The sequence below is a fragment of the Zophobas morio genome, unplaced genomic scaffold (genome assembly GCF_036711695.1).
Source record: "Zophobas morio isolate AGI-343-1 ecotype UQ-CSIRO unplaced genomic scaffold, CSIRO_AGI_Zmor_V1 ptg000041l, whole genome shotgun sequence".
NCBI lineage: Eukaryota > Metazoa > Arthropoda > Insecta > Coleoptera > Tenebrionidae > Zophobas > Zophobas morio.
In genome coordinates this window covers 5,222,138-5,235,050 of record NW_026972146.1, presented here as the reverse complement: position 1 = coordinate 5,235,050, position 12,913 = coordinate 5,222,138, and the positions used below count along the sequence as shown (strand labels likewise).

The 12,913-nt window shown below is 37.8% G+C and overlaps 1 protein-coding gene across 7 annotated transcripts in view; it reads right to left on the bottom strand.

Annotated features, from left to right (window-relative positions):
• Nucleotides 1–12,913, bottom strand: part of Ten-a (Tenascin accessory) — a 250,510-nt gene that overhangs the window by 170,692 nt on the left and 66,905 nt on the right. For all 7 annotated transcript variants that reach the window (XM_064071908.1, XM_064071909.1, XM_064071907.1 and 4 more), the window contains one exon: nt 4,892–4,929. The gene's annotated coding sequence lies outside the window, so the exon portion shown is untranslated. The remainder of the gene's footprint in view (nt 1–4,891; nt 4,930–12,913) is intronic.

Below are 12,913 nucleotides of genomic sequence, written 5' to 3'. Positions count from 1 at the left end.
TTCAATATGTCGTTGTGTCAAAAGTGCGCTCCGACACTTCTTCTACAAATAGAATTTAAATTAAGAAATAAAAATAAATTGCCAGCGGCCGCGATCCTTTGAACCGGCACCTCCGCACTCACCCTCTATGCAGATTTAATACACAATCTTCCGGCACCTTTTTTCCATCAATAAATAATTCCGTGCCACCTGTGAATACCGGAATTGCGATGATATTTCACGGACGAATTTCGGCAGGCGCCGGATTAAGGGTTTATTGCTCGGGGCGAAATTGCGCAGAAATCAACAATCTAGACGTGACGTTATTAAAAAAATAAACTTTAGGTGGACCTCGCTGACGTCCCGCGGTAAACTCACACCGATGACACCAACTCACCGAGAGGCGAACCTTCTAAACAAGTGCTAGGTCTTTTGATAATTTGACCCTCTCCACCCCCTTGTTTTTCTTCACCCGTTATACACACAATCCGCGATGATTGGACTCGTTATCTTCATTCGGGGTCGTACATGGAGTGGCGCGCACCCCTTCCGACAACGATTCCTCCGCACCCCGGCGTCGTCGAAAGTGACATTTGAATACGAAAGACGAACGCCAATACAGTTCACTGACAGCCGCATGTTATCTCGTGGCGCATATTGGCTGCTGTCAGACGCGCTAATATCTTACGGATGGCAAGCATTTTATTTCTGGTGGCTGGCACGGGCCTGACAACTTTAAAACACATAATGGTAATGGGTTCGGGCGCACCGAGTCGCAGCAATAACAATAAAAACTAACCCGCGTTTCAATATTTATTTTTACGCGCGACAAGCGCACTGTTCTACACGTTTATTAATTTTTCAAGGCGACGCCGAGGCCGTAAAGAAGCGGCGTTACGCGAGGAAGCCGCCTCCGACGACAATGCCTCACGCTGCGACAGAAAAATTAAACGACCTCGCGAGGAGCGGCGAGGAACATTAATACCGACGGTGGTCGAGGTGCGCCCTGACCCAATTAACGCGAACAGACGCGGCGTCTGCCGCGACCTACGCGTACGCGGTAGCGCAATTAGCGAACATCTTGATATATTCGTACGCGGTAGTACGGTGCGCGTAGCGAGTAACGCTCAGCGCCACCTGAGCGGTTTTTGCGTACTCGTGTGAAATGGCGGCGCCAGACGAATTTAACGTCTCTTTTCATCTCATTTGAAATGAAACAACGTTGCGGCGGTAACACGATTTTAATAACATCATCAACGCGGCGCGTCCTCCCGGGACGCATCGTTTGACCAAAAAACGGACAAGATCCCTGATGGTGCATCACTAATGGACGAAACGGTGCGGTCGTTAAGGCACTTTTTCGTCGGTCACGAACAAGGCGAAAGTTCGACTTCACACTAACATAAAAAATAATATGGTTAGGTGTAAAAGGCGCAGGAAGGATTAACACTTCGTTCTGTATCTCGTTTCATTAGTCACGTACTTTGACCTCGTTTTATCGTTGCGCTGACGCTGGAAAATGGGCCGGAGAAATTTGATGGGGCGATCATAAAGCGCTTTACTCTGCACCGGCCCAAATATTCGGGATGGAAATTTACAATGCGGAGGTTTATGAGAGGAGGGGGAGGTAAGTCATGGGGGGATCTAGGAAGATACAAGGTGCTAGGTCGAGCATGAGGTTTCCGCTGCTATTATTTTTGGATGATTAATGGATTTTTAACATTTAAGATCCTTTTAGGTTTAGTGCAAGAGCTGTAAGTCAAATGTCAATGACAGATTAGCCCGAGATGTCGCAGAAGTGGCCAAACCTACGTGTTGTGTGAAATTTCGATGTGATTTTAGACACAGCCGTTACCCTAGCAACGCATACGATCTTTAAACCCGATAAACATGTAAAGTCGTATTAAAAGGTTAATCGTAACACACCAAGCCAAGTGAACAATTTATTTATCGTCATGGATTCCTTCAAAGAAAAACACAAACAAAAAACCCGTCGAATAATAAATCAGCTCCGTCACAGAGGTAACTCAACCACAATATCTTCCGGCATTGATTAAATGGAAGTTAAAACATCAAGAATATAAATCGAAGATTGACGAAACGTCAAAGTTAAATGTCGAGAAAGTTTTTAATTTGCGTTAGCGCTTGCCACATTTGCTTAGTTTACCGGCAAGCAATATGCTAATACCTCCTGGAGACTTAAAAACTCCGTGGAAGTTTCCTGCATGCCGCCGCGTGCCAGCCTCGATAAAGCTAGCAATTGCAAACTTACGAGTGTACACAAGACTTATAATGAAAGTTTGTCCGGAAAAAAATCCACCGCAACTCCAGTGACTTAATTCCGCGTAAAGGCCAATTTGTCAACGGGTTATCCAAACAAGCCTGCGAATAATCCGCCATATATCAACCGCGTAAAGAAGCCGAAGAAGCGGAGGCCTGTTCTTGCCCGGATTCGCCGCTTTCTGTGTGTACTCAGCGCTCCGCGACCGCCATAAATCTACCACTCTACTGTTAGTATAAGTTTCGGCTTTTGACTGCGGCCGTGATCCGCCTTGGCCTAAGCCGGCTCCGGGCGTTCCGGACTACACGAAAAAAACAACAACCGAATCTATACGTATTTAGCCGGAAAAGAACGCTTTGTTTGCTTGACGGAGTGCACCTGTAGAATTGCCAAGTCTGGGCTCCGGGCGCTTTTTAAACAAATGAATCGAGTACAATGGACCCGGAACTTGCAACGCTCAGACTTTATTAATTTAATTACACACTTTGTTCGGGGGAGTTCTGAAGGGTTTTGGTTTTATTCCGAGGATCAGGGAAGACTTCAACAAAGAGCTTGACTTTTTAGTTGTTGTACGCCGCCTTCCTGGGCCGAGACACCCACCGACAACACTTTTTGATTCCTATTTTAATGAAAATCAAAGAAAAGCTGCATTTTCGCCCGCGGAGAATATAATAGGTTCAGTTTTTTCCCTCGCATTGTGAGGTAAACGTCGCGACGGAAAGCGAGCTCGTTTTTGTCGTTTGGCGTCAACGAACTTTTGGACGTGAAAGGCGAATCGAGTGGGTCTTTTATCGTTTTTGTTTGTCAAGCGCGTGCTGCGTGCCAACGGAAGAGCCAAGGAAATTCTCGGCCGGAAAAACTTTTATTAAAAGCACATGTGTATTTTCACATCAATTAGTTTTCTTGTTCTCGTTAGGTCCTCGGCGTACTAATATCTTCTTCTGTTGGTTTAGCATTTGATATGAGGGTCACGTCTCTGATCGATAAGTTGGAAAGTATTTTTTCTATTGTAGAGGAAAGTTGGCGCTTTTTTGCGAACTGCTGCTTCTGGCGCGTCCAACTTCCTGCTTTTATTGAATAGCGAGCATCTTATTAATTAAAACTAATACTTAACTAGCGATAAACACGACTTGAACATTAAGTTGGCTGGTAAAGTTTAAGACGCAGATTTAATATAATTAGAGAACAAGACTAACACAACGCAGATCTTAATTAATTAAAATAATTGGACTCGGATGAGTGTATTTCCTTTACCTGGAAATGTAAGCGAGGAAATTGGGAAAAACAATAAAGTTCGCAACAAGTTACGGATAGAAGTTGCTAGCTCCTGTCGCGTATTAATTACTGCAGAGAAGACAAAAGTGATTCTCGAAATCGTTTCTCTCGCAAGTGCGTCGAACTTAAAAATAAACGACAGAGCGAAAAATAAAAATAACGTGTTCGACTCATGCTAAACTAACAAGTTAAAATTAATTTCGAGGGGGTTGATTAGTGGTCCTGCGAGCCGGATCGCCCTCCGGCGTCGTTTTTTCGCAAATTTCCTGCGGTGATTTGTTAAGCTTAACCAATGCCAGGCATTCGGTGTGAGTGTTCGAGCCCCGCCCACGAGCCCACCGTAATGTAATCTTCTCGCGTGTCGCTCCGAAATCACTCCAATTGATTTAAAATTTCAATCTTGGAAGATTGAGTTGTGCCGTCATATATGAGTGCTCGTACCTCCTCTAAAGCGCTCTCTGATAAATGAACTTTTCATTTGTATGAAAGTTTCTTTTGTTCGGATCGAAAAACTCTTTAAAATTAGGTAGAATGGGTGCTGTTTCCAAATGTTCCCACTAAATCAGTATGCCATTGTAGTTTGTACAATGAGCTTAGTATTATAGCGCGAGCTTTTGTTCCCGGCAACTAAAGCATTAACTAACTTAGAGTTTGTCTTAGGCTCTTGTTTACAGTCGTCTCTGGTCGTAATTAGATCGTGCATTCGTTAATTACACGTAATTTAGCAATTCGTGTGAGCCGAGCCGGAGCGCGACCTTTTTCCATGCACCGGATTAGGGGCCGCATTCCGGAGACACGACATCGGCATGTCTTGTCTGATCGCCTATTTACATATTTCATCGATCATTCCGATTCTTCCCGGACTTTCCGGATACGGAGGATTAAGCAGGACTGGTCGTGTGCAAACACAAAATTGGACATGATTGATGTCTTCATTATTTACTTAAATTGAACCGTTCATATAATAAAGCTCATCTGTTAGGGTTCTTGAGCATCACTCAAAAATGATAAACAATGATTGATGGAGCGAAAAATTAATTATTTCGGGCGAAAAACCGGATTTTACATTTCCGCGGACCACATTTTAACTACTCAAAACACAATCCTCTTTGTTTGTTATTTATTTCATCTACTTTCTCTTTTTCACGGGTCTTAACAGCACAAGATCACGTTTCCGGGCAAAATCGATATGTTGCGCAAAAACCGTATTATTGTCAACGTCAGTGTTAATATGGATGCTGCCACGATTAAATAAACGAAATTTGCTATCGGAAGACTTTTCGCGGCATAAAACGTCAATCCCGCTCAGAAAAAGCCGGCAAAGAAGTCCCGCATAAGCAATCGACAAAAACTCACCCTCTCGATGTGGCAGACAACTACACTACGGCGCTCTCCTGCGAACAGAAAAAGAGACAAATTAAAATGTGTGGTCATGGCGTGTCGAGGTCGGCTTATTTTCTATAAAACTGTAACACCAAGACATTTTTATACAGGAAATGACAGCGAGCTGGGAGCCAACAGCACGTGCACGTCATGTTTTTTTTTCTCCTTAGTGAGGAGTTTGCTTTCTCTCCGCTGTTTCTTTTGGGAGAATATGGAGCGGACGAAATTGTTTCCACAAAAATAAATTGGCAGCAGTTTGTCGACGATGAAGGCTATTTAACGGGAACTATTCAATATTTCAACGGACTTTAATTAACGTTACGGTTTTCTTTTGGTGATCTTTTGCCGCTGAAAGATGGACCGCGAATTAAATTCCTGTGGGGAGGGCCGTTGACGTTATGAGGGCTTTTTGCGGGTTATGGCGGCGATTTGTCGTGGCGGAACTATCTCGCTAAAAACCGATGAAAAAATGCGCCGCTTTACTTTACACGAAACACTGGTAATTTTTGGGAACATTTGTATTTCGCACTCCGCATTCTGACACTAAAATCAAAGTGGACACAAGTTACGGTAATCCCCGAAAATCGGTTCAAAGAAGAGTGACACTGCTGGGTACTGGATGGCTTATGATGAGATATTTACACTTCCAGTAATTAATTTGTACGACGCTTTCCACCGTATGCAGATTCACATTAGTCGGTCGTTGTCTATTATATCCGTTTGTATTCGAATTAATGTTGATGAATAATCGTCGAACAGGGTGGAAGCGACGGAAACGTCTGCTTCTCTCCTATAATTTATAGGTAGTTTTAAGTTTTCTAAAGAGGAAAAGAGGGAGGGTTTTTGCAGCCACGTTTTAAATTTAGCTGGCGTTTCATTTGAATCCTGGTGATCCTGCAATTGATTCTCAACGCGACATGAATGCCTGATGTCCCTTTAATTTTTGTAAAGTTGTGCTTTTCCTATTTTGGTGGTATACTATTTATCGTTATCGTTCCAACGGCGTAAAGCGCGGCTCTTGTGGAACCCTTTCAAGCTGAACTTTTTAATTTTGCTCCTTTTATTCCTAGACGCTCCTCGTGCGAAAAAGCGCAGCATCTAAGCGACGAAGCCTCGGAAGCAGTGCCGATGCAATCATTCGCGCAATTTTCAGTCGCTTTGTGCCATTAAAGCAAGCCCACCGTACACAATACCCGAACCTTTTAAAGAATCGATATCCCGGTAACATTATTTTCGTCCAATCAACACGAATGCAAAGATCACCCAATCAGAAAGCAATTACACGAACAAACAGTTGCCGAAACTCTCTCCTCATCATCGAATTCGGCCCATCGCACACCTGCACCTTCATTTACTTCCTTTTGTTTCGTTAGCAACTAATTGCCTCCATAATTCATTGGTCGCAATGCGCGAAAATGTGAACAGTAATCAAAAAGCCCTTTGTTAACCGGCGTCGTGCATGTGAACCGTACATTTCTTTGTGGGTAGAGCGCCAACATAATTTACCTGTCAGAGATAGCATTGTGCTATTGTTTCGAGCCGGGGAGAATCTTCGCTACTTCGCAATTACTCGGAGACATTCGGATGCGGTGCGGAAACATCTGAACGAGGCGGACGTATCCTGTCGTCCCGTCCATTACGGATCGGGGAAAAACCCGCCGCCAAACATAAATCGACAGTTACGTGCGTGAGGAATTACGAGGTTCTTCTTGCGTGTCGACAACAACGGCCAAACTTTTCCACTTTGGGACTATTATAAAAATGCAAAAATTCCATCGGGGGGGATTAACGAGGCGCGGAGAGGCGCATTAGGGAGTTGGTGCGGGCCAAGTAAGGAAATATTGAAATTGCTCGTACACTATTTTAAAAATGCAAGGACGGGGACGTCGGGACCCGAGTGCAACGAAGATGGACAGATCGCACTCGATGGAACACGAACCGGAAGCTCGTGATGTCACACAAAATTGCATGCGAAAATGCTCGAGTGAGAATGTGGCAGTTGGGGTGCGAGGGATGTGGTGAAATTAATAGTTTCATCCGGACTGGCTTCTCAGCACTTTTGCGGCCCGAGATCGGCCACGTCTTGTTACTTGGGAGGGTTGTGGAGCGAGCGGTTCGAGACTCGTAGCCGCCAGCGACATATTCCAAAAGGGCCACCATCAACTCCGGTCCACTGGTATGTACCTGGAGTGCCTCAATCCCCCGCCTTAAAGGGTAACCATGGTCACAGAAAAGTTCAGTTTTAAACGTTGTCATTTAAAAAAAAAATACAACAAAATTTCGAAAAACAGCATTTCTTCTCCAGAAATTCTTCTTCTTAAAATGCTCATATGAAACTACAACGGCGAACGGCGTTTTACGTTATTTCTGACACTGTCTAGGTAGGTAAGATTCTGCCTTAAGGCGAGGGACTAATGTAATATGAATGTAACGAGATATGACCTCGGTATAACGTCACCTGTGATTCTTTGATCAGCGTTTGATTTTACAGTTTTTCAATGTTTCAGTTTCACGATTTTCAATTTTTAGATTTCTGTATTTTCTGATGTTTCCATTCTGCGTTTTTCCAATTTTTCTCCTCTTCAATTTTACGATTTTTCAATTTTTCAAATTTGACTTTTATAAACTCTCCGTTTTTCAATTTTTCATTTCTTCAATTCTACAAATTTTCAATTTTTTAGGTTTTTGGTTTTTCAATTTTTTAAGGTTTTAATTTTTCGACTTCACTTATTCAACTTTGATTTCTCAATTTTTCGAAATTTCTATTTTGGGATTTTTAGATTATTATTTATTATTCAATTTTTCGATTTTACAGTTTCTGAATTTTTCAATCTTCCGATGTTTCAGTTTTACCTTTTTTCAATTTTACGATTTTTTAATACTTCGATTTTCGGATTTTTCAATTTTTGACTTTTCTAAATTCTCAATTTTTCGATTTTTCCATTAATCGATGTTTCGATTTCCCATTTCTTGACTTTTGACTGTTTCGATTTTCCAGTTCTTCAATTTTTTGATTTTTCGATTTTCAGTTTTACGTTTTTTCAATTTTTCTCTTCAATTTTACGATTTTTTAATACTACGACTTTTGGATTTTTCAATTTTTAACTTATCTAAATTTTCAATTTTTCGATTTTTCAATTAATCGATCTTTTGATTTTCCCATTTCTTGACTTTCGACGGTTTCAATTTTTCAATTTTTCGATTTTTCAGATTTTTCACTTTTCAATTTTTTGATTTTTTTTTAAGGTTTCGATTTTTCGACTTCACTTTTTTGATTTTTCGATTTCCTAATTTTTCAATTTCTTAGATTCTCAGCTTTTGGATATTTCTGTTTTGAGATTCAGTTTTTTCATCCTTCAGTTTTTCTTTCCTTTATCAGTTTTTCGATATTTTAGTTTTGGGATTTTTCGATATTTCGATTCTTCCACTTTTCGATTATTGACTTCTGGAATATTCGAATTGTCGATTTTTTTACTTTTTCGATTTTTCAATTCTTCGAATTTTAAATTTTAGATTTTTCGATTTCTAGATTTTTCATTTCAATTTTTTAATATTACAATTTTTCAATATTTCAATTTTTCGAATTTTTCAAATGTTTCAATTTTTAGACTTTCCGGTTTTAGATTTTCTGTTCTTCAATTTTTCGTTTTTTCAAATTTTCGATTTTTAATTTTTCAGTGTTGTGATTTCCCGATTTGTTGAGATTTGATTGTTCAATTTATCAATTTTTCATTTTTTAACTATTCGATTTTACCTATTTCGGTTCCTCAACTTTTCGACTGTCGACTTCTCGATTTCTCAATCTTTTGATTTTTCGATTGTTCACTTTTCGAATTTTCGGTTTTCGATTTTCCAGTTTTTCGATGTTTCGATTTTTTAAATATCCGATTTTTCAGTTTTTCGATTTTTTAAATTTGAAGGTTTCTATTTTTCCATTTCGGGTTTTAAAGTTTTTTTGAAGCTGAAAATCGAAAAATCGAAAAAAGCGAGTACCTACCTAATTAAAAAATCGAAACATCCAAAAATTGAAAAAATTGAAATGTTGAAAAATATCGAAAAATAGAAATACTCCAAAAGCCAAAAATCCAAAAGTTAAAAAAAAATTGAAAATTTAAAACTAAAAAATCGATAAATGGAGAAAGCGAAAAATTGAAAAATGGAAAAACTGAAAAATCAAAAGTTTTAAAAAATCGAAAAATTGAAAAACTGAAAAATCAAAAGCTGTGAAGTCGAAAAATCGAAAGATCGGGGAATCGAAAACATCAAAGAACTGAAAAATCTAACATTTAAAAATTAGAAAAATGAAGAAATACTACTATTGAATTGAAAAATCGAAAAATCGAGAAATCCAAAAATCGAAAAATCTCAAATTTAAAACTTGAAATATAAAAAATTGGAAAATCGAGAAAAATTGAAGAACCTAAACACTGAAAAATCCCAAACCTAGAATATTAAAAAACTGAGAATTTAAAAATTGGAAAATCTAAAAACCGAAAAATCGAAAAATTGAAAAATTCAAAATTTAAAATACCGAAAATTTGAAAAATTCGAAAATTGATGAGTCAAAAAACTAAAAAATTGAAGAATTCCAAAACTGAAACCATCAAAAATTGGACAATCGAAAAATTGAAGAACTTAAAAATCAAAAAATTTAATAATTGAAAAGCCGAAAAGTCGGAAAATTGAAAAACTTAAACATCGATTTTTTAATACTTCGATTTTTGGTATTTTCAATTTTTGACTTTTCTAAATTCTCGATTTTTCGATTTTTCAATTAATCGATGTTTTGATTTTGCCATTTCTTGACTTTCGACTGTTTCTATTTTTCAATTTTTCGATTTTTCAGATTTTTGATTTTTCAATTTTTCGATTTTTCTTAAGGTTTCAATTATTCGACTTCACTTTTTTATTTTTCGATTTCCTAATTTTTCAATTTCTTAGATTCTCAGCTTTTGGATATTTCAGTTTTGGGATTCAGTTTTTCCATCCATTTTTCGATATTTCGATTCATCGACTTTTCAATTTTTGACTTCTGGAATTTTCGAATTGTCGATTTTTTTACTTTTTCGATTTTTCAATTCTTCGAATTTTAAATTTTAGATTTTTCATTTCAACTCTTCAATATTCCAATTTTTCGAATTTTCCAAATGTTTCGATTTTTAGACTTCCTGTTTTAGATATTCTGTTTTTCAATTTTTCGTTTTATCAAATTTTTGGTTTTTTAATTTTTCAGTATTGTGCTTTCCCGATTTGTTGAGATTTGATTGTTCAATTTATCAATTTTTTCATTTTTTAACATTTCCATTTTTCAATTTTGTACCTATTTCGGTTCCTCAACTTTTCGATTTCTCGAGTTTTCGATTTTTTACTTTTCGAATTTTCGGTTTTTCGATTTTCCAGTTTTTCGATGTTTCGATTTTTCAATTATACGATTTTTCAGTTTTTCGATTTTTTAAATTTTAGAGTTTCGATTTTTCCTTTTCGGGTTTTTAAAGTTTAGATTTTAAAATTTTTTGAAGCCGAAAATTGAAAAAAGCGAGTAATTAAAAAATCGAAACATCCAAAAATTGAAAAAGTGAAATGCTGAAAAATCTAGAAACTGAAAAGTCGAGAAGTCGAAAAATATCGAAAAACAGAAATACCTCAAAAGCCAAAAATCGATAAATGGGGAAAGCGAAAAATTGAAAAATGGAAAAACCGAAAAATCAAAAATTTTAAAAAATTGAAAAATTGAAAAACTGAAAGATCAAAAGCTGTGAAGTCGAAAAATCGAAAGATCGGGAAATCGAAACATCAAAAAACTGAAAAATCTAACATTTAAAAATTAGAAAAATGAAGAAATACAAATATTGAATTGAAAAATTAAAATATAGAAAAATTGAAGACTGAAAAATTGAAAAATCGGGAAATTGAAATATCGAAAAATTGGAAAATCGAGAAAAATTGGAGAATCAAAAAATCGAGAAATCGAAAAATTCAAAATTTAAAAAATCGATTTTTTGGAAAGTTTGAAAAATGAGTCAAAAAACTAAAAAATTGAACAATTCCAAAACGACTAAAAATTGGACAATCGAAAAATTGAAGAACTGAAATATCAAAAAATTTAATAATTGAAAAGCCAAAAAGTCGGAAAATTGAAAAAACTTAAACATCGAGTAATAGAGAAATTGAAAAGTCGATTTTTCGTTTCTCGGTTTTTAAATTTTGGATTTTCAAATTTTTCATTTTTTTGATTTTTTAAATTATACATTTTTCGATTTTTTAATTTTTCGGTTTTACGATTTCTTGACATCTATGTTTTTCGATTTTTAGATTTATCGATTTTTCAGATTTTCGATTATTTTAATTTTTCATTTTTTTGTTAATATCATACAATGTATCAAAAATAAACACAAAAATTAATGTTTAAAAAGCCATACAAAGTAGAACACAATGTTTCCAAAACATAAAAATAACCCGAAAAAAAATCCATTGGATTGATTATTAAGATTTCAACAACAGTGTTAACTTAAGACGTTTTACTAGTATAAAACATAATTCAAGAATTCATTATAAATCCTACCAAACAACTATTTCTCGCAGAAATTATTGTCCAAATCAACCAAATCGCTTCTGAACACTTAGAGTCGACAATAGCTTGAGCGCGCTCTGGTCTGTAGAGCAAATAAGTTTTCACAGTTTATAACTAGATATGTTTCTTAATTTTATGTGTAAAGGGTTGAGTGTGCGTATTGTATTATCGTCGGAAGGTAAATATTTTGTGAATTTGGTAGATACGTAGGTAATCCGTAAAGATATGTTTATTGTAACGTATCGAATATGTACGTATCCACTCAACGTGTCATTAATTATAAATATGGCAAACTGCAGCCGTCGTTTCGCTCCAATGGTTCCAATAAGCCGCTAAAATTATGGCTTTATACTCAAATAAATAATTGATCAGAGTCGGATGCGGCCGCTTGTCTACATGCGGAATTAATATTCGCTTTTATTCACCGGCACAAGTCTATCCATAATGCAGGAGTCTGCTTAAATAATATGTTTACAATTGCGGTAACGAGGCAGGAATCGGCCGTCCCCGCCCATCGAAAAATAATAAAGAAGAGCGAGAGAGCCGACCTCATCAGCGGATTGCTTTCAGATTCGAGGGTGGGATTCTGCGACGTGCGGTTCCAACCCTCAATTTCCTCTTCTGAGTAAATAATAGACATTAATACGATCGGCTTTTTTCCGGCGGATCTCGGTGGGCTTATATTACATGCAAATTTTCCGGTCGGTACATAAATACATACGAGAAAAACTATGCATGCATTAGACGAGCCGCCGGCGGCAAGGTTGGACTTTGAGACTTTCAACTTTCGACCCCGCCGCGATGAAATATTCAGCTGCTGTATTTTCAGGTCAGCTACTTTGGGCACATTTTCATTTTTGCCGGGAAATTTATACTTAAGGAGAGAATTGCGGCGCGCGTGCCGCTCTTCGCAGACCTTCATTATTTATTTTTCGCCAGAAATCAGCAAAAATAAATAACGGGAGGCGGCGGGCCGTGCACGCCCGCACTCCGCCGACACACAATACTCGATCGCCGCCGACCGCGCATTTCCGTGCAAAGCAACTCGGCTCCGGTCTTGTGTTAAATGGTGTGTCCTACTTCGGGGACTGAAGAATCGCCGTCGTAACGATCAAAGTTGAGTGGCGATTCGTGTCCGGAGGTCGCGGAGGTCAACTGGGCGAAACAGGGTCAAAAGGTCCTGTGGAAGCGAAATGAGATGGAAAGATGGGTAAATGCTCCAGATAAGATGTTACCTCAAGCTTTTATATACTCCACTAAACCAGTTAGATTTTCAATTTGTGTTGAGAGAAACTCGATATCGAAGAAGCAGCGGGAATCTTGAACAGATTACACGCTTTATGTAACAAAATATGGTTAGGCCTCCCCTCGACGACGAAAAACTCCACCACGAATTCGCATAATTGTTTCTTTTCCCTTTAATT